Consider the following 24,741-nt stretch of genomic DNA (forward strand, 5'->3'; position numbering starts at 1 on the left):
GACGCTCTATGCCAGATGTTTCCTGATACTCCTGAAGAGACAGCTCCCAGCACAATCTTTCACCACTAAACTTTCTCATGATCCAATCTGATCTAAACTCTTCACCTAAACACTGTTCCTTGCAATGCTCAGAACCAGAGACATCCTCCTTAAGAAACCAGGAAGGGTTTCTTTGGTCTCAAGATAAAATCTTTGTTCTGCAGCAAGCCAGAATCCAGGTCCTAAAGACATTGCATGATCACCAACTTGGTGGCCACTTTGAATGAATGAATGAATGAAATACTTGTATAGCGCACAATGCGAACTGAATCGCCTCTAGACGCTGTTTGAGAATAGCCAATCTTGCATTACGAGCCAGGGTTCTCAAACCACCCAGAAAACCATTTAGGGTTATTGGGTCCAGTACAGCAATGCCTGGAAGATAATGTGAAGTTATAGGTGCTCCCTGTATACATCAAGATTTAATATTTTTTTGACCAGAGTGTAGCTTTATGTCCTGCTACAAGATTGACTTTTAGGTAATCGCAGATTCACATGGATGCAGTGTAATCCTGATGCATCCTTCTCTATCAGTATAATTCAACAATCCAGTTGTTCTCCACTTGTCCATAGTGAACATCTGCTCCAAAGAGAAGGAAATTCTCTCGTGGCTCTATGACAACATCTGTGAGCTGAATATGGTCCAGCAATGGCAGGGGGTAACCCTTGTGCAGGATGTCGTTAACCTGGGGAAGCAGTATGTGCGACATATAATAGTTTACAGCAGCATTTAATATCATCACGGAAAAAGGACCCACATCAGAGTGTTTAAGGTCCATTTGTATCCTACTCAGTTCCAGATTACCCACAATCCTTCCTGAACTTATAGCTACCTTCACTAGTGCACTGGTTGTCACATTTAATAAGAAAGCTGGAGCCAGAGTGGCATTGGGTAGGATCACATAAGCTTGAATGTCCATTTTTGGGGAAATAGTCAAATTTCCTGGTTTGATGTCTAGAAATGGAGCTGAGGTAGATGAGACCTTGAGTTTAATGAGCATATCTGGGTACATCTTGGATAACTAAGGTATTAGCAAATGAAGAAGTGTTTAACCGAATGCTAAAGTCTTTAGGAATCTTGTCATCAGTGACATTAAAGTGGAGGGCCAGTTATAAAAAAAAAAAAAAAAAAGTCAGCAGCTGCAAACACTGCAGCTGCTGACTTAATAAACACACTCACCTGTCCAGGGCGCCCGCGATGTCGGCCGCCCGAGGCCGACCCGTCCCACGGCTCTCGGGTCCCGGCGCCGCCATCCCTTGTAAGGGAAACAGGCAGCGGAGCCTTATGGCTTCACTGCCCGTTTCCTACTGCGCATGCGCGAGTCCCGCAGCTACTGCGCATGCGCGAGTCCCGCAGCGCTTTCTGAATGGGACGCGCTGTGTTCTGGAACACACAGTTCCCAGAACACAGCGCGACTCATTACCCAGAAGACGCCGCGACGAAGACAGAAGACAGAAGATCTCCGCGGAGGAGGAAGAGGAAGATTAGGAGAAAGTGCCTAGCAACAGGCATTTCTGGTAAGTAAAAAAAAATAATTTTTTTCATTTTTTTTTTTTTTAGATTTTTTGTAATTTTTAACATTTTTTTGTTTTTCAGGGTGGCCCTCCCCTTTAAAGACGAGTTTCCCAGCTGAATGGTAGACAAAGCCAGCGGTGTTAAACAAGTAATCGGAGACTCCGAAGTAAATCATGAGGTTGTGGTCAGCTGGTAAGGACAGCGATGGCGGTGAGAAAGGAGGAGGAGTCCGATGGGACAGTTCAAAAAATTCTCCCTTCAGTGCAACATCCACAGTTTCTGCAGTCACAGGTGGAGGACCGGTGAGAGAATAATCAATGGCAGCTACTTTGTCAATCTTTGCTGTCACTGGAAGGGTTTGAAGAAGTGGTTCCAGTTTAGTGACAATGGCATTCTGAACCAATGGACAGATCTGACTCTCTATAGACTTTCTTAATGCTTTTTCAACATTGTGTTTGAAAAGATCGACCAGCCAGCCAAACTTCCCTGATACATGGACATTGACATTCGAGATATGGCAGCTGCAATCAGAGGGAGCTATCATTGGTCTGCCAGCTCCCTCACTGCCCAGCTTTAGTCCTACAGATATACTGAGTCCTTCCACCTTCACATCAAATCCACCGCTAAATGATACGTGAATCTTTGTCTTGAATTTCCACTTCCCAGTAATCTCAATGAAGGCTCCAGAAATTGACAACTTCAAACCAACGTTAGGCACAGGACTGATCTGTGAGCTGGGTAACTGGAAGTTACGGATTGCCAAGCCATAGAAATTGTACTTGATTTTCTCCACGGGACTGTGTGTTGATCCTGAAAAATCTGGAATATGGACCTTTGCAAGCTCTTTCTGCAGAACGCTCATTCCCTCCTGGCGTGCTTCTTGATGTCAGGTGGCAGTTGTACCTTACACAAACTGATGCGGATGCGAGAAACAATGGAACTTATCCAACAATCTTTTTGGTGGCCTACTTTGAAATCCGACTGCAGGGAGTATGTTAGCTCCTGCATTACCTGTCAGCAAAACAAGGGGTCCAACGTTAAGTCTTGGGGTTTGTTACGACCACTGTCAGTGCCAGAACAACCATGGAGAAAAATATCTATGGACTTCTTATGCCGCGTACACATGATCGAACTGTTTGACGTACTTAGTCCGTCATACAATCCGACGGACAATCCGGCGTACTTTCCACTGAACGGACTTGACCACACACGGATACACAAACAATCCGACGAAAGCTTGCGCGATGACGTACAGCACGTACGACGGGACTAGAAATAGGAAGTCCCTGACACAGCAAAGCACCCTTTGGGCTCCTTCTGCTGACTTTGCGTTAGTAGAAGTTTGGTTAGAGACGATTCGCGCTTTTCAGACTTCAGCTTAATTTGTCCGTTTTCTGCGGCGCAGTCTGCCTGTGAGGTTTGTATCTGTCTTTCGGTACGCGTGGATCAGTTGGTACCCGTTGTTTGGCGCTTCTGGTCCGCTCGTTTCTGGGTTTCAGATCGTTCTTCATAGGTCTGGCTGTTCTTCAGTGCGTTCAGTTAAGCTTGTTTGTCCAGCCGACCGTTTCAAAGCCATGGAGAGTGGACATACTAGTTCGCGAGTTCGTGCTATATGGGGGCTTGGTGTTGGGGTTAATACTTTGACCCGAGCCCAGTCTGTGAACAGGGCTAGTGATGGACGAACTTCCGACGGGACGTTTCGCGAACGCGAAATGCGAACGGACCCAAACGTTCGCGAAACCGAACGTTCGCCGCGGGCCCCATTGACTTCAATGGGAGGCGAACTTTGCAAACCTTCATGTCGAATTTGCGGCCACGTGGTAATTATTAGGGGGTAAAACGTAGTCCCACCATCTGGACAATGACATAATACATGTATGAGGTGAATTTGGGATCGATAACTACAAGCATTTTTATTTTATTTGGGAAATTGTTCTAACAATTCAGGACTATGGAGCTAATGAAGGCAATGGAGGAGAGGGAAGGTCAGGGACCAGGGTAGGCAAAGAAGAGGGTGCAGGAGATGATCACCAGCAGCGTGACATACCGGAATGACACATGCACCGTGATAGAGGCATCTGACAGCAGCACCGTAATACAGAGCACTGACAGCAGCACCGTGACATACAGCGCTGACAGCAGCACCGTGACATACAGCGCTGACAGCAGCACCGTGACATACAGCGCTGACAGCAGCACCGTGACATACAGCGCTGACAGCAGCACCGTGACATACAGCGCTGACAGCAGCACCGTGACATACAGCGCTGACAGCAGCACCGTGACATACAGCGCTGACAGCAGCACCGTGACATACAGCGCTGACAGCAGCACCGTGACATACAGCGCTGACAGCAGCACCGTGACATACAGCGCTGACAGCAGCACCGTGACATACAGCGCTGACAGCAGCACCGTGACATACAGCACTGACAGCAGCACCGTAAGCAGCCCCAGGAGGAAGTCAGCACAGCACAGGGATGGTGTGATCCCCTCATAATAAGAACCCCCAGGAGGAAGTCAGCACAGCACAGGGATAGTGTGATCCCTTCATAATAAGAACCCCCAGGAGGAAGTCAGCACAGCACAGGGATATCATAAGCAGCCCCAGTAGAAATATGACACCGCTCAACCTCTTCAAAGAGGAGGGTAGGGGCATATAGTACGGTGTGCTTTTTTGGGTCAAGGAAGTGAGCCAAATGAATTAAGAAGGTCTGTGTGCTTGATTAAAAAAATAGTTTATAGACATATACATGGTCTACTGGTCACATGTGTTGAATTCCTCCGAGATCCATGCCTCATTCATTTTTAGAAATGTGAGGTAGTTAACACTGTGGTGAGCTAGGCGAGTACGCTTATCGGTCACAATCCCCCCTGCTGCGCTGAACGTCCTTTCGGACAGGACACTGGATGAGGGGCAAGCCAACAGTTCGATTGCAAATTGGGCAAGCTCTGGCCAGAGGTCAAGCCTGCCCACCCAGTAGTCTAGGGGTTCATCACTCCTCAGAGCGTCCACATCGGCCGTTAACCCAATGTAGTCGGACACCTGACGGTCTAGGCGTTCCCTGATGCTGGATCCGGATGACACCTGTCGATGGGTCGGCTGAAAGAATGACCTCATATCCGAAGTCACCAACACATCTTCAAACCGGCCTCTTCTTGCAGGCGCTGTTGGATTGGTACCCGCAAATCCTTCTCTGGGAGTGGGAATTGCTCCTCTGCCAGCGCACGCAAAAGCAGAATGCAGCATTTCTCGAAGCAAGGCCTGGAAGTGCTGCATTCTGACAGCCCTCTGCGACGGCGGTAACATTTCCGCCATTTTGTGTTTGTACCGGGGGTCTAAGTACGTTGCCACCCAGTACTGGTCCTTGACCCTCATGCTTTTTATACGGGGGTCCCTATTAAAACACTGGAGCATGAAGGCCCCCATTTGCACTAAAGTGGAAGCGGTGTGGTGGCCTGGCTCCTGCTCATCATCCAGGATAATGTCGTCCTCTTCATTCTCCTCTCCCCATCCTCGCACAACAGGGATCCCAGAAAGGTTTAAAGCATGCTCTTCTTGCTCCTGCTCATCCGCCCCGGCACCATCCTCCTCTGACTCCTCATCAGACTCCTGTTGTTGACTTGTCTCAGATAGAGTAGCCCCCCCTGGGAATTCATCCAGCATTGCGACTTCCTCATCTTCCCGCTCCTGCTCCTCCACAGCCTGATCAATGACACGACGCAATGCACGCTCCAGAAAGAAGGCATAAGGTACCATGTCACTGATGGCGCCATGGCTGCGACTGACCAGTTTGGTGATCTCCTCAAATGGCCGCAGAAGTCTGCATGTGTCGCGCATGAGCAGCCACTGGCGCGGTGAAAAAAAACCCAGCTCCCCAGAACCGTTTCTTTCGCTGAGTTCATACAGGTAGACGTTAACTGCACGTTTCTGCTGGAGCAGCCTATCAAGCATATAGAAGGTTGAGTTCCATCGCGTCGGGCAATCGCAAATAAGACGTCTGACCGGCAGATGGTGTCGCCGCTGAATGTCAGCAAGGCGAGCCATGGCCGTGTAAGATCTTCTGAAATGGGCCGAGATTTTCCTTGCCTGCCGCAAGATGTCCTGGACCCCAGGGTATTTGACAAGGAATCGCTGCACGACCAAGTTTAAGACGTGTGCCATGCACGGCACGTGCGTGATTTTGCCCTGTTTCAATGCGCTAAGCAGATTGGCACCGTTGTCACACACCACTTTACCAACTGTCAAATTGAGCGGTGTTAGCCACTCATCTGCCTGTGAACGCAAAGCTGAAAGGAGTGCCGGGCCAGTGTGGCTCTTTGCTTCCAGGCACAACAGACGCAGCACGGCATGGCAACGTCTCACCTGGCATGTGGAATAGGTTCTGGGGAGCTTGGGCGGTGCAGTGGAAGAGACGCTAGCAGCGGAAAAGGAGGAGGCAGCTGAGGAGGAGAGGGAGGAGGATGGAGTAGGAGGAGGAGAAGAAGAGTCAGGCCTGCATGCAATCCGTGGCGGTAAAACCAAATCTACACGGGTGCCACGGGTTACATGCTTGACGGCCGTCAGAAGGTTCACCCAGTGGGCAGTAAAACTGATATACCTTCCCTGCCCGTGTTTGCTAGACCACGTGTCTGTGGTCAGATGTATCTTGGCACCGACACTGTGTGCCAGAGATACATTCACTTGCCGCTGAACATGGCCATATAGCTCTGGGATGCCCTTCTCTGAGAAATACTTCCTTCCTGGGACCTTCCATTGTGGTGTTCCAATGGCCACAAATTTGCGAAAGGCCTCCGAGTCCACCAGTTTATATGGCAGTAGTTGGCGGGCTATGAGTTCTGACAAGCCAGCCGCCAACCGTTGGGCAAGAGGGTTATCCGGCGTCATCATTTTTTTACGCTCAAACATTAGGCCCACGGAAGCCTGCCTTTTTGCAGAAAAATGTGAGCTTGGCGTGATGGAAGGTGGAGTGGAGGACAATTGTGAGGAGAGAGGAGAAGGAGAAGTAGAAGACGAGGCTGGACGGTGAGAGCCTGCAGTGTGGCTTTGTGTGTTCCGTTGCTCCCACTGGGCTCGGTGATGGCTGCTCATGTGCCTTCTTAAGGCGGTCGTCCCTAGGTGAGTATTGGGCTTACCGCGACTAACGCGTTGACTGCAAAGATTGCAGATGGCAACGCTATTGTCAGCAGCGGACACGTTAAAAAAAGCCCACACTGCGGAGCCATGTGCCGGTGTCCTGGGAGCGCCAGATGTGACCGTACATGGTCGATGACTCGCTCCTGATACATTTGCAGTCTGCTTTGTCCCTGCTGTGCAATGTAAGTCATTGCTGCTTCTCCTCCCTATCTGCTGGTCCATATCTCCCTCTGAACTCCCCTCCTCTTCCTCTCTTGTGGGCACCCACGTGACATCACTAGACACGTCATCATCAACGTCACCTTCCCCACCGCTATAAGTAGAGATCTCGGAGTAGGCAGCAACACCGGGGACCAACCTCCTCCTTGGGCTGATCTGGGTACTGGCGTCAGACTGCTGAGTAGCGCTTGTTGCTACCTCCTCTTCCTGATCCAATACCAAGAGTGGCTGCGCATCAGAAATGTCCTCTTGATATGGATCGGAAAATAATTCCAGTGACTCAAGCGGAAGGTATGTGGTGGTGGTGGTGGTGGTCGTGTTGTTGGTGGTAGTGTCTTTGGGGGTGCACATAGCAGAGAGTGAAGAAGAGGGTGCAGATCGAGAGGATGAGGAGGGTGCAGAAGAGTAAGGCTGAGCGAGCCACTCAACCAAGTCTGGTGCATCCTTTAAAGTAATTGAACGCACCTTCTGCAACTTCCCACTTTGGCTCAAGCCTGTTGCTCCTGCCCTACCCCTACCACCCCTGCGGAAGGGCCTGCCTCTTCCTCTGCCTGTCATTTTTTAAATGACCCTGTGACAAAACTCTTAGTCCCTATACCGATGAAGGACTGCTGCAGTATAGGGCAGCGGTCAGCAGTGGTGCACGTCAACCCTATCTATTGTGGACCGATAGCGGTCCTTACAGAACAGCAGACTGTACCGCACTCAAGCCTATGTACCGTAGCACCCTATACCAAGTTACCAGTCCTTATAAGAACTTTTGTGGAACAAGCAGGTTGTGTGTTAGTGATTAGCAGACTGTACGTCAGTCCCTATACCGCTGAAGGACTGCTGCAGTATAGGGCAGCGGTCAGCAGTGGTGCACGTGAACCCTATCTATTGTGGACCGATAGCGGTCCTTACAGAACAGCAGACTGTACCGCACTCAAGCCTATGTACCGTAGCACCCTATACCAAGTTACCAGTCCTTATAAGAACTTTTGTGGACCAAGCAGGTTGTGTATTAGTGTTTAGCAGACTGTACGTCAGTCCCTATACCGCTGAAGGACTGCTGCAGTATAGGGCAGCGGTCAGCAGTGGTGCACGTCAACCCTATCTATTGTGGACCGATAGCGGTCCTTACAGAACAGCAGACTGTACCGCACTCAAGCCTATGTACCGTAGCACCCTATACCAAGTTACCAGTCCTTATAAGAACTTTTGTGGAACAAGCAGGTTGTGTGTTAGTGATTAGCAGACTGTACGTCAGTCCCTATACCGCTGAAGGACTGCTGCAGTATAGGGCAGCGGTCAGCAGTGGTGCACGTCAACCCTATCTATTGTGGACCGATAGCGGTCCTTACAGAACAGCAGACTGTACCGCACTCAAGCCTATGTACCGTAGCACCCTATACCAAGTTACCAGTCCTTATAAGAACTTTTGTGGACCAAGCAGGTTGTGTATTAGTGTTTAGCAGACTGTACGTCAGTCCCTATACCGCTGAAGGACTGCTGCAGTATAGGGCAGCGGTCAGCAGTGGTGCACGTCAACCCTATCTATTGTGGACCGATAGCGGTCCTTACAGAACAGCAGACTGTACCGCACTCAAGCCTATGTACCGTAGCACCCTATACCAAGTTACCAGTCCTTATAAGAACTTTTGTGGACCAAGCAGGTTGTGTATTAGTGTTTAGCAGACTGTACGTCAGTCCCTATACCGCTGAAGGACTGCTGCAGTATAGGGCAGCGGTCAGCAGTGGTGCACGTCAACCCTATCTATTGTGGACCGATAGCGGTCCTTACAGAACAGCAGACTGTACCGCACTCAAGCCTATGTACCGTAGCACCCTATACCAAGTTACCAGTCCTTATAAGAACTTTTGTGGAACAAGCAGGTTGTGTGTTAGTGATTAGCAGACTGTACGTCAGTCCCTATACCGCTGAAGGACTGCTGCAGTATAGGGCAGCGGTCAGCAGTGGTGCACGTCAACCCTATCTATTGTGGACCGATAGCGGTCCTTACAGAACAGCAGACTGTACCGCACTCAAGCCTATGTACCGTAGCACCCTATACCAAGTTACCAGTCCTTATAAGAACTTTTGTGGACCAAGCAGGTTGTGTATTAGTGTTTAGCAGACTGTACGTCAGTCCCTATACCGCTGAAGGACTGCTGCAGTATAGGGCAGCGGTCAGCAGTGGTGCACGTCAACCCTATCTATTGTGGACCGATAGCGGTCCTTACAGAACAGCAGACTGTACCGCACTCAAGCCTATGTACCGTAGCACCCTATACCAAGTTACCAGTCCTTATAAGAACTTTTGTGGACCAAGCAGGTTGTGTATTAGTGTTTAGCAGACTGTACGTCAGTCCCTATACCGCTGAAGGACTGCTGCAGTATAGGGCAGCGGTCAGCAGTGGTGCACGTCAACCCTATCTATTGTGGACCGATAGCGGTCCTTACAGAACAGCAGACTGTACCGCACTCAAGCCTATGTACCGTAGCACCCTATACCAAGTTACCAGTCCTTATAAGAACTTTTGTGGACCAAGCAGGTTGTGTATTAGTGTTTAGCAGACTGTACGTCAGTCCCTATACCGCTGAAGGACTGCTGCAGTATAGGGCAGCGGTCAGCAGTGGTGCACGTCAACCCTATCTATTGTGGACCGATAGCGGTCCTTACAGAACAGCAGACTGTACCGCACTCAAGCCTATGTACCGTAGCACCCTATACCAAGTTACCAGTCCTTATAAGAACTTTTGTGGAACAAGCAGGTTGTGTGTTAGTGATTAGCAGACTGTACGTCAGTCCCTATACCGCTGAAGGACTGCTGCAGTATAGGGCAGCGGTCAGCAGTGGTGCACGTCAACCCTATCTATTGTGGACCGATAGCGGTCCTTACAGAACAGCAGACTGTACCGCACTCAAGCCTATGTACCGTAGCACCCTATACCAAGTTACCAGTCCTTATAAGAACTTTTGTGGAACAAGTGAGTTGTGAATGTTTAGCAGACTGCAGCAGAAGGGCAGCAGTCAAGTATAATATCCTTTCTATATTTGGAAGAAAGAATATTATACATGTACAAGCCTATTACTGTACCACTGATACCAGTCCTGAAAAGAACCTTTGTGGAACTAATAATAACAGCAAGTCTTTAAAATTACCCTCACTGCCTGACAACACTGCTTCCTTCCTGTCCCTATACAAATTGGCAAAAAAAGAGAACGATTAGTGGTTACTGGAACAGCTCTTTTGTGGACCTTGATAGTAACAGCTAATGATGATGATGATGATGATGATGATGAAAGACTAATCTGGCTGTCCCTGTAGCATACACCGTCCTTTCCCTTTCTCTAAACTAACAAAAGACACTCAGGCTGCTGCAAGAATCAGCAGCACAGCAAACCTATCAACACCTAACACCTATACCAGTCCTGAAAAGAACTTTTGTGTACCAAATAGCTAGTGGTTTATCTCTCCCTACTCCACACAGGAACCTGTCCCTATCGTAACAGAAGAAAGAATGTAAAATGGCCACCGGATCGGGTGTATTTATAGGTTAGGGGGAATGTACAAGTGTCCATGTGCTGTCATGTCTCAATTGGCTGTCCTGTATCACATGATAAACGTGTCACCAAAGGTTAAAGTTCTTGTATACATTAAACACGTAAGTCCGCCGCGGCGAACGACGGAAAAAGGCGTTCGAACGTGCGGACCGCGAATGTCGGAAATTCGCCGCGAAACGACCGCCGGGCGAACCGTTCGGCCATCACTAAACAGGGCGAGGAGGAGTTCATGGACAAAGAATTGGTTGCGCCAGCACGACCAATTCTCGCATATGCCTTTACTCCGTGAGATCCGTGAGAATAATCCTGATGATTTCAGGAATTATCTCAGGATGACGGACCCCGTTTTTCACCGTCTGCTGGCTTTGCTGACCCCTTATATCAGCAGGCAGGATACCTGCATGCGGCAAGCCATCACTCCGGAACAGAGGCTCGTCGCCACGTTGCGCTACTTGGCGACAGGGAGAAGCCTTCAGGACCTCAAGTTCTCTACAGGCATCTCCCCCCAGGCTCTGGGGATCATTATTCCAGAGACCTGTTCTGCCATTATTCGGGTCCTGCAGAAGGAATATATGAAGGTAAGTTTGTTCTTTTAATATTGCATTATATGCATTGTATGTTTGTATTAATTTCATCATGACTTTTAATATCCATGACAGGAATATGCTGTGAATGTCCCCTTTATATGAATACATGCAATAGTTTTTTTGATGTATTTATTTATTTTTTTTGTGTCATTTTTTTATAGCTTTTACCTTTTTGTGTCCCACGTGCATATTTGCTTTCACTAACGTCCCCAGCATGCAATCCTGGGCCCCTATACACCCACAGCCGAGACTGTTTTTCTCTAATTCATATTGTCAGCTCCATTGTACTGTTTTACTGCCCCCCCCCACCCTTTTGGAATTGGTTTCAGGGATTGTATACTCATTAATTAGGCCCCCACCCCACTCAAATTGGTTTCAGGGATTGTAAACTCATTAATTAGGCCCCCACCCCACTCAAATTGGTTTCAGGGATTGTAAACTCATTAATTAGGCCCCCACCCCACTCACCCACATAACTTATGTCCCCTGGTCCATCAGAGGGCTGAGTAATCTGGGAATTGGGCCGTCTTTTTTTTTTTTGCTGCAAAACATTTTCAATATTTATGTTTAACTGCTGTTCCAAAATGTTTTTGAGTTTTATTTAATTACTTCCCAAAAAGGTATTGAGTATTGAAAGGAGGAGACACACACACACACATATCTTTTTCGAAAAGTTGTAATAGTGCACATTGAAACAAGTGCCTTTTTTTTTTTTTTTTTTTGGTAAACAATATAGATTTTTTGTAGTAAACAATATCTTATTTTGCAATTTTTTTGGTAAACAATATAGATTTTTTGTAGTAAACAATATATATATATATATATATATATATATATATATATATATATATATACAGTGGTGTGAAAAAGTGTTTGCCCCCTTCCTCATTTCCTGTTCCTTTGCATGTTTGTCACACTTAAGTGTTTCGGAACATCAAACCAATTTAAACAATAGTCAAGGACAACACAAGTAAACACAAAATGCAATTTGTAAATGAAGGTGTTTATTATTAAAGGTGAAAAAAAATCCAAACCATGCAAAGGAACAGGAAATGAGGAAGGGGGCAAACACTTTTTCACACCACTGTATCTATATCTTAATTACAATACATTACACTGAATAAAGTGATGAAACAGTTGTAGCTATAAAGATATGTACACAAGGATATCCTAAATTGAATGTCACAATTCAAGGTATCATTAACAACAATAAAAGAAATAACAAATAAAAAACCTAAACCAATACCATATACTGATACGCGCCATTTACGTACAGTCATACGAACGATCAAGCAGACGACAGTTTAATACGCCAGATTTACCACGGGTAGGTACGAACGTCAAGATAAGCGAAAAGTACTCACTTTTTTTGAGCGCCTTTTTTATTCTCCTGTATTGATCTGGCTCCCTGGATTTTATATCCGACCAGCGTTTGCGGAGTTGATCTTTAGCTCTTCGGACACCAAATGTGTTCTCCAAAGTGCTCACTACTGTACTCATTATTCTGTCCTTCCGGATATTGGGTTTGGGATAGGGGCCATTTTTCCCATCATAATCTTCTTTTCTTAAGATGTCCACCATCTCCACCATCTCTTCGAAAGACATGTTTGTGGCCTTAAACCTTTTCCTAGCTCTGGAAGTATTGGGTTCAGGGCTTTCCTCCATGCTGCTCTCAGAAAATACGTCCGCCATCTTTATCTAGCTACTCTCCCACAGCGGAACGAGGGTAAAAGGGGCGGGGAAATACGGTCACAAGGAACGTCAGGGGCGGGCAACGTGGGCGACGCAGGAGGAGCTTGACGCATGCGCTGTATATAAAGCGTTACCGCGAGGCCGTACGTTTGTCCGAACGGAAGCAGCGAGTGATACACGCGACGGTAAGATGGTGATCTTTTTATTTTTAGGGTTTTAGGCCTGCGTTAGGAATGTATATAGTGGGATTTTACCTTGTGGATGGTTAGTTGATTTTAATGTGAGTTGGTGATTGAGTGGGGTTGGTGTTTTGTGTGGGTGTGTGTGGGGGTGGGGGTGGGTGTGTGGGGGGGTAGTGTGTGTGGTAGTGTGTGTGTGGGGGTGGGGGTGGGTGTGTGGGGGGGTAGTGTGTGTGGGGAGGTGGGGGTGGGTGTATGGGGGGGTGGGGGTGGGTGTGTGGGGGGGTAGTGTGTGTGGTAGTGTGTGTGTGGGGGTAGTGTGGGTGGGTGTAGTGTGGGTGTAGTGTGTGTCTCGCCTACATTGTCACAATATAAATAGTGTGCGTTTGGTCTGACATTAGTATTTATGTAATTTTTTATTTTTTATTTAAAAAAAAAAAAATTTTCAGAACTAAAAATGCAAAAGTACAGTCCGGACCCCTTTAAGGAGGAGGCATTCCTGGCAAAATTCATAGAGATGTTTGAGATGCAAAGGAACCTGTGGGATGCCAAGCACCCACTATATTCAAGCCGTCCTGGCTGGAGGAAAACACTGGGGACACTTTTGAAGTTTGTGAAAACCCGACTCCCCCAGGCAGACCTTAAGTTTGTGAGCTCCAAAATTCAGGTCCTGCGTAACATGTATAGGCGGGAGCGCAACAAGATCCTAGAGTCCCGCACATCAGGAGCAGCAGCATATGAGATATATGTACCTAGGCTGTGGTACTACAGGCTGTGGTACTACAAGCCAGGCAGTCACTTTCCACTCTTCCGTCTACCCTTCCCTCCACCCTTCCCTCCACCTCAGCTGAGCCACCCCAGGAAGATCCAGACCCTTCCTTCCTGGACGAAGTTGATGCGCCTAGCTGGAGCCAGGTATATTTTAGTTTATAAAGTTAGGATTGCTCAAATATTAATGATGTAAAGTTCAATGTTTGAATTGCTTCCAAATCTAGGATTTCATCACAAATTAAATTAGATATAAGGATACAGTAGTTTCCACAAATGTGGCTAAAATCTTGGTGAACTGATGGAAAAATGATGGTGTCAAAATGATAGCCTTTTGTATTTCAAGACAAATGTATTTGCAAGTGAGAACTGTAAAATTGTCAGTGATTGATGATCTCAAAATATATACATATTTTATTTATTTATTTATTTTTTACACAGGATGAGCTCACCCAGGAGGAGGCCGGGACCAGTGGTAAGGAGGAGGAGGAGGCCGGGACCAGCCACACGCAGGAGATAGCTGGGCCCAGCAGGAGTTGGACAGAAAGTCAGGTCCCTCCCCTCCGCATAGCCAGCAAAAGGCCCAGGAGGATGACACAGACAGAGGAGGAGTCATTGGCGCTTATACGTCAAGCCAGCCAATTGCTTAGTAAACCCCCCAATCCTGAAGAGGCCTACGCTACTTATTTGGCCAGCAAGTTGCTTGAAATGGACAAGGGACAGCGCAACTTGTGCGAGGCTATTTTCTTCGATAGTATTCAGCGGGGTCTGAAGGGTGAGCTAACACCAACCACCAGACTCTACAACACAGACCCTACTGCTCCTCCTCCTACCCAGAGGCACAGCCTCCAGCGAAGCGTGGAGGGAAGGCTAGACGGAAGAGTCGGAAGTGACTGCATGGCTTCAGTCTGCTCTGACAGAAGACGCAGGCTGTTGTAGTACCACAGTCTGGGGACATAGATGTCATCTGCTGCTGTTCCTGGTCTGTGGGATTCTAGGACTATGTTGTGCTCCCTATTTTCATGTTTACACAGGATCTGAATTTTGGTGGCCACTGACTTGATGTGTGCCTGGGGGACAAAAGGCTTCACAAACTTCAAAAGTGTCTCCAGTGTTGCCTCCCTCTTGATTTTGTTTTGTACAGACTAAAAATAAAGATTTATTTTTTCCAAAAATATTGTAATTTTTTTTATTTTGGATTAAAAAAACAGAGTTTATTTGTGAGTAGGCAGGTACATGTCAAAAGGGGGTTATTTACAAAACACACGTTCATGTTAATATAAATATGCTAACTACAAGTGCAATTTTTAAAGCACTGCAAGTGCACTTGGAAGTGCAGTCGCTGTAAATTTGAGGCTAACATTTGAAATGAGGGGAAGCTCTGCTGATTTTGAACATTCAATCATGTGTAAGCTAAAATGCTGGTTTGGGTATCTATCAGATATATAGATAGATAATCTATCTATCTATCTATCTATCTATCTATCTATCTATCTATCTATCTATCTATCTATCTATCTATCTATCTATCTCTACTTACATAGTCTGCTTGGACAAAAAAAACACAAGTCCATCTAGTTTAACCCCCCCCCAAAAAAAAAGCAAAATAAATAAATAATTTTAAACTAACAATAGTAGTTCCAAAAATATATAGTAATAGATAAATTATAAAATTATATATATATATAATATATATATATATATATATATATATATATATATATATATATATTTTTTTTTTTTTATATATATATATATATATATATATTTATTCTCGAATTGGAATATTAATCATAGGATAAGGATGAATAAAAACATTTGTGATAACTCTGTGTGAATATAAGCAGCAAAGCAACTTCACTTTTCTTGCATTATGAAGAAGAAAAGAATGTGCTATATTAAAAAAACACAAAATTAGCAGCATGACGAATATGCTAGCTTCAATACGAACACTAGTTTTACAAGACAGAGCGCTTCCGCCCTGTAAATCCTTTCTGGGCATGCGCCATTCTTAGTCCGTCGGACTAGCATACTGACGACCGTATTGTCCGCTGAAACCAAAGTACGACGGAAAGATTTTTGGAAAAACCGAAATTCTTAGTACTCCGGACTGCACGCTGAAAAAGTCCGCTGAAGCCCACACACGAGCGGATTGTCCGCTGAAATGTGTTTCAACGGACTAAGTACGTCAAACAGTTCGACCGTGTGTACGCGGCATTAGTAGAGCTACCTCCCTCAGAAGAGTTTACAACTATCCTGGTAGTCGTGGACCGTCTGTCCAAAATGGCACACTTTTTGCCCATAATAGGTACACCATCTGCTGTGGACACAACAAAAATTTTCATAAGGGAGTTAGTCAGACTACACTGCCTACCTGATAACATTGTATCTGATAGAGGGGTACAATTTACCTCCAGATTCTGGAGAGAGCTCTGCAGAATGCTGTCAATTGAAGTATGTCTATCCTCAGCCTACCATCCCCAAAGCAACGGTCAAACCCGAAAGAACTAATCAAACCTTAGACCAATACTTTAGCTGTTTCTGCTTTTTTTCCCATGGCGATTGGATCTCTTTACTCCCGTGTGAGATTGTATACAACAATTCAGTACATACAACCACTAATCAGTCACCTTTCTGGGTCAATTATGGGTTCCATCCCTCATTTCTGCCTAATGTCATCCAGAAGCCTCAGTCCCAGCAGTTAAGGACAGGATAAATTCTATCCAGGCTAACTACCAAACCCTCCATATAACCATGCAAAGGGCTCAAGAAAACTATAAGAAACAATACGACAAGAAGAAGAGAGGGAATACTATCTTTAAGGTTGTAGATAAAGTATGGCTCTCTTCTGCAAATTTCAGGCTTCCTTGCCCCTCCTGGAATTTGGTACCAAAATGTATCGGCCCAATCGAGATAAAACGAGAAATGAACCCAGTGGCATTCAAATTCTACTTTTTATTGAGTTTCATATTGACAAATTTAAAAACATACATTATTAAAGTATAATACAACCAATAGTGCAGAGAATAATTAAAAAAGAGCTATTATTATTTTTGTACTCCCTTTTCTACCCACTCAACCCACCTAAACCCAACCCTCCAAATCCCAGGTTGTATAGGCCAAGTTACCTATTAATTAAGGATAAAGAAAAGTGGGAATAGAGAAGGAGAGAACTTGACTCTAAAACCAACAGTGTGGGTAGGAAAACTATAAAGAAGAGATTTGTGGAGGAGATGATGGCAGAGGGGGAATTATGTCCCCCACTCTGCCATCGCCCCATAAAGAACAGCCCATCTCTCTCAACCATGGGCTCCACAAACTTGCAAACTTATTTAAGTTATTTTGCCTAATATACATCGCTCTCTCACTCCATATCATTGAGTTAGTCGACTTGGTCCAAAGCATCATAGAGGGGGTGTCTGAGCCAGCCAGTTGTGCGCTATTAGTCTTCTCGCCTGGAACAAACATTTCAGCACTGATACTTTAGTAATAGGCAAGACTCTATCTTCCTCCAAGCTCCCTAGAAGGCAGATCTTGGCCTCGGGTTCCAATGTGGTCTTAAAAATTTTGTTTATCCTGTCGACTATCTCTATCTAGTATCTAAATAGCTTTGGACACTTCCACACCATATGGATAAGGTCTCCTGTCGCTTTACATATAGGGCATTCATCATTGGGCTTCCAACCAAATTTAAACTTTTTTGGGGGTATAGTGAATTTAAAAGCAGGTGGTAAACCCTTTGCGAGGGGGATATCAAGACCAGGCCTCCTTGTTCTAGAATCTTGTCCCATTGTTCTGATGTTACTGGCCCTACGTCTCTCATCCACCCTGCTCTGCTCTTAAAAAGTCCCTTTCCACTCATAATTCTATCACCCAGACTAGCATATAACTTGGAGATTAGGCCTTTCATTGAACCAAGTTTAATTATTCAAAGAAAGTAACAGAGTCTGCACCCATTCAATGGTAAGAGACCTGAATTGGGCTTGGATTCCATGCCTAATCTGCAAGTAATCTTGTCTTAAATCTTTGAATGACTTTATAAGATCACCCTCATATAACTGAATTAATCAGCTAATACCCTGTCTTTCCCATTCTTGAGGCCTCCCTATACTCGTTATTTCAACAAGGTTTTTGTTATACCATAGGGGGTACATTAAGTGACCCCATTATATCCTATTAGCGCCTTTGTTGCCTACCACACTTTACTAGCTAGGTCAACCGTCGGGCACCTATGGATAAATGAGTCCGACTCCAATACATCCACCAATGAGTTATGGGGGGCTCCCATTACCATCATTCTATTACTGGAGTTCCCCCTATGACTCCACCACCTATCAAATGCTGGAGCTGAGATGACAAAAAGTATAATCTCGGGTGTGGAATCGCCATCCCTCCTTCCTTAACAGGGAGCTGCATTGTTTGCAAACTAATCCGGACTTGGCCCTTCTTCCAGATTAAATCTCTAAATAGGGATTCACTCTTCCTAAACAATTTCTAGCTAATCCAAATTGGAGAGTTATGAAGAATGTACAATATCCGCGGGAGCCATATCATCTTGATTAGATTACAACGTCCTGCCACAGACAGAGGGAGGCGACACCAAATATCTCCCCTTTGTTTCAGTTTCAGCAATAGTGGGACTAAATTATCATTCAGATAGTAGTTTACGTCACTAGAAATCCAAACACCCAAATATTTTAACTTGGTCACTACATCCAGGGAGGGGATTAGAGGCAATGGCTGATCGCCAATCGGGGCCACTGGTAACAGGGCTGACTTATTCCAGTTGATAACCAAACCAGAGCGTTGTCCAAATTCACCCATCAAAGGTATCACAGTTTTAAGTGAGGATTCAACACCTCCAATAAAGAACAGGACATCATCCGCAAACAGGGCAATTTTGTCTTCTTCTATCTGGATGTGTGAACGTGATCTCATCATGATTGCCAGGGGTTCCATTGCCAGGACAAACAGAAGGGGAGACAGGGGACAGCCCTGTCTCGTCCCTCTCTCCAACTGGAATGTCTCAGAGTATTCGCTACCAATCCTAATTTTTGCTCTAGGTTCATTATAAAGTAATTCCACCCATTTAATAAAAGAAGGACCAAACCCCAAATCACTCTAGCACCAACCATAGATAGTCCCCTTCCAAGTTATCAAAGGCTTTAGCAGCATCCAAGGCCAAAATGGCCTTGGAGCCTACATTATCAGTTGGGATTTTCATGTTTAGAAAAACTCTTCTAATATTGGTGCTAGTTGATCTGTTGGGAATGAAACCTGACTGATCATGGTGTATTAGCTTGTGTATGCATTTATTTAACCAGGTTGCTAGAACTTTAGCCAGGATTTTAATATCGGAGCATAGTAATGAGATTGGGTGGTACAAGGACACTTCCTGTTGGTCTTTCCCCTCTTTAAATATTAAGATAATAGTAGCTTCCAACATTGAGGTTGGTAATTTACCGCCATCCGGTGCCCATCTCAATGTTTCCTACAGTTTTGTTAACAATACCTCTCTGTAATGCTTATATATTTCTATTGGCAGCCCATCCGGACCTGGGGATTTTTGATTGGGCATCGCTGCTACTGCCCGTTTTAGCTCTTCTAGGGTCACTGGCGTCTCCATATCCATTTTATCCTTTTCTGACAGGGTTGGGATTGTTATTTGCTGCAAAAAATCAACCGCTGTTGTCCCACCCACTCGCCTGGTAGATTTATACAAGGACTTATAATAATCGCAGAATGTGTACATTATCTCTAGTGGATCAGTAGTAAGATCCCCACTTGACATCCTAATTGCCGAGATCGCAGGAGGGAAAATATTAGATTTAGCCAAAAGGGAGAGTGTACGACTAACCCTTTCCCTAAGCTAATACTGGTGCTGGAATATTCGTCTATTCTCCATCCTCTTAGTAATTGCCATTTTATAGGCTTGTTCTTTGTCTAACCATTCCCTCTGTCTATCCAAGGTTGGACATTCAACATAGCGCCTATCTGCCTGGGTTACCCCATTCCTAATTTCCCTCTCCCACTCCCTTCGACTTCCTCTTAATTCTTGTCACCTATTGAGTCAATAGACCTCTGAGGTAGGCCTTCAAGGAGTCCCTGACCACCCCAAGTGATGCCGTATCTACATTAAAGAGGAGTTCCCCTGCACTGGGTTTCTAAAACATCCTCCTGTGATTTTGGATATATTGAGTGGACTTACTATATCTCACAGCCCCCCCATGGGGGTTTTCTTTTTTTTATACTCCTGAACTTATCTGCCACACGGAGCTGCAGAGGTGTGTTGGTCCTACAGGCCTCATGCATAGTGCAGCGAATTTATGCCCCACTAACCACTGGGAATTATGACTATGCAGATGAACAGAGCGACTGGGTCTCACTGCCTCTTCTCTATACTAACATGCGGGGGCACGCAATTAGGCCCCATTTTCATTCATCTTTGTGGTGGCTCGCTTGGAACCACTACTTGTCCCGGTGGCTAAAACTGTTCCTTATCTTCTCCTTACATGCAAAGTTATGTTTTTTCCCCAGATGGAAGTTTAAAGTTGTTAAGGGATCATGCCTACACAAGTTGGGGTGGGTGTAAGGCGGGGAAGGGGGAGGGGGTTGTTCAACAGTTATTTTTGCAATTTGTTAATGTGCATACAGTGTCTCAGGAACCAAATATGGGAAAATGTATATATGTTGAAGAGGTGCCGCACACAGTGTTTGATGTACTCCAGTTCTATTATACATTATATTTTTCACTAGACCTAAAGATATGTGTCCTACTGAGGCAAGGTTATGCTCCCTACACAGCACCATGGCAACTATAAAATTTCTCACATGGAATGTGAGGGGCCTGCGCGAGAAAATTAAGCGCTCGGCTGCCCTTGCATTCCTCAAAAAACAATGTGCTGACGTAGTGGTGCTGGTCGAGACACATGTTGAGGGCAGACTCCAAATGGCCTTTCGCCGCCCCTGGGTTGGGTGGGCATACCACTCCCCCTACACGACTCATGCTAGGGGTGTCTCATTATTGATAGCCAAATCGGTACATTTTGAACTCTGTGAACTCCTAACTGATCCCAATGGTCGGTATGTATTTCTTCATGCTAAGCTCTACGGTGAACCCTCCCTTCTCATGGCTTTCTACATACCTCCTCCCTTTAGTGTAACAGTGCTCCTAGATCGCTTTACCTTTATGTCCCGTAACCCCACGATACTGGCGATCTGGTTAGGTGACTTTAACACAACACTATGTCCGGCCTTGGATAGACTACAGACGTTGCAGGCAACAGTAGCCAGTGCTGATACGACTAAATTCTCTAAACTCATCTCCACCTTTCACCTTGTAGACACATGGAGGCACAACTTCCCATACACTCGAGCCTATTCCTGTTTCTCTCCTACTCACAACTCTATGTCCCGCATAGATTTCATTCTTGTATCCCACACCCTAGCTCCACGGATCCTGGAAACAGCGTTTTGCCCCAGGTTACTATCTGACCACAAAAAACTTTTTGGAAAACAGCGCTGTCCAAACGGTAACTCAATTAATCAAACCAAGGCCTGAGCCGGTGAAAGCAAAATCTAAAAGTGATAATGTAAATAATAACAGTATAAATTCCTGCTGCAACCCAATGTGAGATACCCACACTAGACACACACCCAAAAAATAAGGCTGCGCTAAAACTTATACATTACAGTATTAACAATGTGACGTATTAAATTCTAGTGTTAAACAAACTAATAAACTTGGGTGAGCGGCGTGCTGACGTTACCGCCATTCCCCGTTGACCAGGAAGGACGGGCAGTGTTAATAAGAGAGAGCCGGCCGGCTCGTGATTGTACTTACGCTTGTACTCAACTGGAATTTGTGAGTTTGTTTTACTTTTATTTCGTTCGTAATAAATTTTTATGCGGAATTACGCTATGGGAGCCTTTCTTTCTTGTCTTATCAAAAAATTCGGTGGAATGTGAGACGTTGTAAGAAAGAGATATAAGAGGTGGAGACGCCAGCAGAACCCATCGGGGAGACCAGGAACGATCGTTTTTTCTTCATGCCTGTACGATCTCCCTAAAAAGAGATCTTGGCAGCTGGTAAGCCTCATTGAAATAGGTGGTGGATAGAACTTCCTCTTTGGGCGCACCTTCTATACATCTGAAGGGTGTTTGTAAAGAGTCACTTCAAGGGACTTACTCCATACCTTCGTTCTTCCCTCTCTTTGGACTTTTTATGTGCTTCAAGTTTGATGTTTTTATACACAATATTTCTTGATAGTATACATTGTTTAACACTAGAATTTAACACGTCACATTGTTAATACTGTAATGTATAAGTTTTAGCGCAGCCTTATTTTTTGGGTTACTATCTGACCACAGTCCGTACTGGACCACCCTTAGCATCCCCATTGATAAACCACCAAGACCATGGCGATTGAATCCGTTCTGGCTCTCACTGCTTCCAGGGGATGATGGGCTCATCACCCAATGGAAGCAATACTTCTTGGAAAATGATCACACAGCATCTGTTGCTGCAATATGGGATTCATTTAAAATGTACGCCCGTACTACCCTGATCTCACACATAAACAAAATCAAAACAGATTCCGCTGGAGTGTTCGACAGGGCAATAGCGGAGCTAGTCTCCACTGAACGGGAATACGCGGCCACTCCCACCCCAGCGACAGCGGGCCAGCTTAAAATGCAGACTAGAGTGGTGACTCAACTCCAGTATACAAAAAGTCATCAAAAGCTCTTCTTTACTAAGCAGAAACTGTTTGAATATGGTGAAAAGGCAGGCAAGCTCCTCGCTTACCTAGTGCATAGCGAAGACAGGCCCCCAGTTGTCATTACCCTACATGGCCCGGAGGGGAGTCAGATCATGGACCCATGCAGTGTTACCTCTAAGTTCAGAGAGTTTTTTGCGGATCTATATAAAACAACAGTGACAAACCCGACAGACGTATGGACTACTTTCCTTCACAGCATTACCTTCCCCCAGTTGACGAAAGAACAAAGAGATTCACTTGAGGCACCCCTTACCATGGAAGAAATAGACGCCGCAATCTCCAGCTTTGCTAGATCCAAATCCTCTGGATCTGATGGCCTCCCTGTTGAATTTTACTCCCAATTTAGAGAATTACTAACTCCCAAACTGCTTGCACTATTTAATCACCTATTTGAAACCTTCACCCTGCCCCCCTCCTTCACCCTGCCCCCCTATTGTCCTATTTCCCTACTGCAAGTAGATATAAAAATACTAGCTAAAGTACTGTCCCTTTGATTAAAACAAGCCATTCTGTCCCTAGTACATGTAGATCAAGCAGGCTTTATGCCAGGCCGCAACACATCCTTTAATCTACGCAAACTGTATATTAACCTGCAGGCTCCACACGCAGAAGTTGGGTCACGGGTGGTGGTGACACTGGACACGGCAAAGGCGTTCGACTCGGTGGAATGGAGCTATCTCTGGAGCTGCTTGGAGGGATATGGCTTTGGACCACGTTTCATCAAGTGGGTTCAACTGCTGTATCAGGCGCCCATGGCCCGGGTGGTGGCCAATGGCTGGCCGTCTCGAATGTTTGACCTCAACAGAGGCACGAGATAAGGCTGTCCTCTTTCACCACTATTATACGTCCTGGCCGCGGAACCCTTGGCCATGTCCATCCGAGCTAACCCGGAGATCAGGGGACTGAGCCATGGCGCCCTAACTGAAAAGATCAGCATGTATGCTGACGACACACTGCTATACCCAGCGGACTCTGGCCCCTCTCTGCAGGCGGCTCTTCAGACAATCGAGAGATTTGGGACCTTTTCTGGGTTAAAAATCAATTGGGGGAAGTCCCAAATTCTTCCACTTGACCGCTTCCCACTGACTGAATTTGAGGACAGTCTGCCATTACAACGAGTCAGTGTCATTAAGTATCTGGGGGTGTGTGTCTCCAGATCATCGGCGGACTATACACATTTAAATTTATGCCCTCTAATTTCCCACGTTCAATCCAAACTGCGGGCCTGGGCCCGTCTGCCGCTGGGGATTTGGGGTCAGATAAATCTTATTAAAATGGTCCTTTTACCCAAGATACTCTATATCCTCTGGCACTCCCCGGTGTACTTACCTCTGAAGAATTTTAAGTCCCTTGAGGCCCTGCTCAAACCCTTTGTGTGGGGAACCAACAGACACAAATTAGCTTGGCAGGCGCTTAAAAGCCCTACGAACCTAGGGGGCACTGCCCTTCCTGATTTTAATCTCTATTATATCGCGTCACAATTATCCCAACTGTATCATATTGACAAGACGGACCGGGAGTGGTTTCTCCAACTGCTCTGCCCGAGATGGGCTCGACGCACTGGAGACTCAATTTACGCACTGGCGATGGGCTCTAGCGGTGCTGGTCAGGGGGACAACAGACGCATTTGGGACTTAGCTTCTGCCAAGCTAGGGATACCACTCTATAATGATTATACTCCATTGTGGTACAATAAAACTTTGTCGGAATTTCTAAGACTTCCCGATACAGACCTTTGGTTTACTTATGGTATTCTCTATATGCACCAATTGTTTGACGACGGAACCTTTAAAACCTTTGCCACGCTTAGTGCAGAATTTTCACTCCCCAGATCCATGCTCTTTTGATTTCTACAGATGAGACATGCACCTCGGGCTCAGTTTTTGGAATCCACACCACAGTCTACCCCTAATGCACTTATGGCCATAATCAAGAGCTCTGATCCCCGTAAATTAACCTCGTCCTTCTACGACATGCTTACTACCCCAGTTTCCACTAAATTGGCATACAAACTCAAACCTCGTTGGGAAAGGGTGATAGGCCCTCTGGAGGATGTGGAATGGGAGGAGTCTTTGGAATCCTGTAAGGCTGTCTCACCCAAACTCACTGACAGACTGACTAAAATTTATATTATACACCAGGCATATCTCACCCCTCTGCGGGTTGACAGATATAGAAGCTCTCAATCTACCCTCTGTCAGATGTGTGGGAAGGAGGTGGGTACATTCTTTCATTTAATATGGTCGTGTCCCAAAATACAAGGCCTCTGGGCGCAA

At 45.8% G+C, this 24,741-nt stretch overlaps 1 pseudogene; it reads right to left on the reverse strand.

Moving 5' to 3' along the window:
- Nucleotides 1-356: 356 nt before the first annotated feature.
- Nucleotides 357-24,741, reverse strand: part of LOC143930042 (bactericidal permeability-increasing protein-like) — a 45,450-nt pseudogene continuing 21,065 nt past the window's right edge.

The sequence above is a fragment of the Lithobates pipiens genome, unplaced genomic scaffold, assembly GCF_037356315.1.
Source record: "Lithobates pipiens isolate NorthernLeopardFrog02 unplaced genomic scaffold, aLitPip1_a1.2 Scaffold_25, whole genome shotgun sequence".
NCBI lineage: Eukaryota > Metazoa > Chordata > Amphibia > Anura > Ranidae > Lithobates > Lithobates pipiens.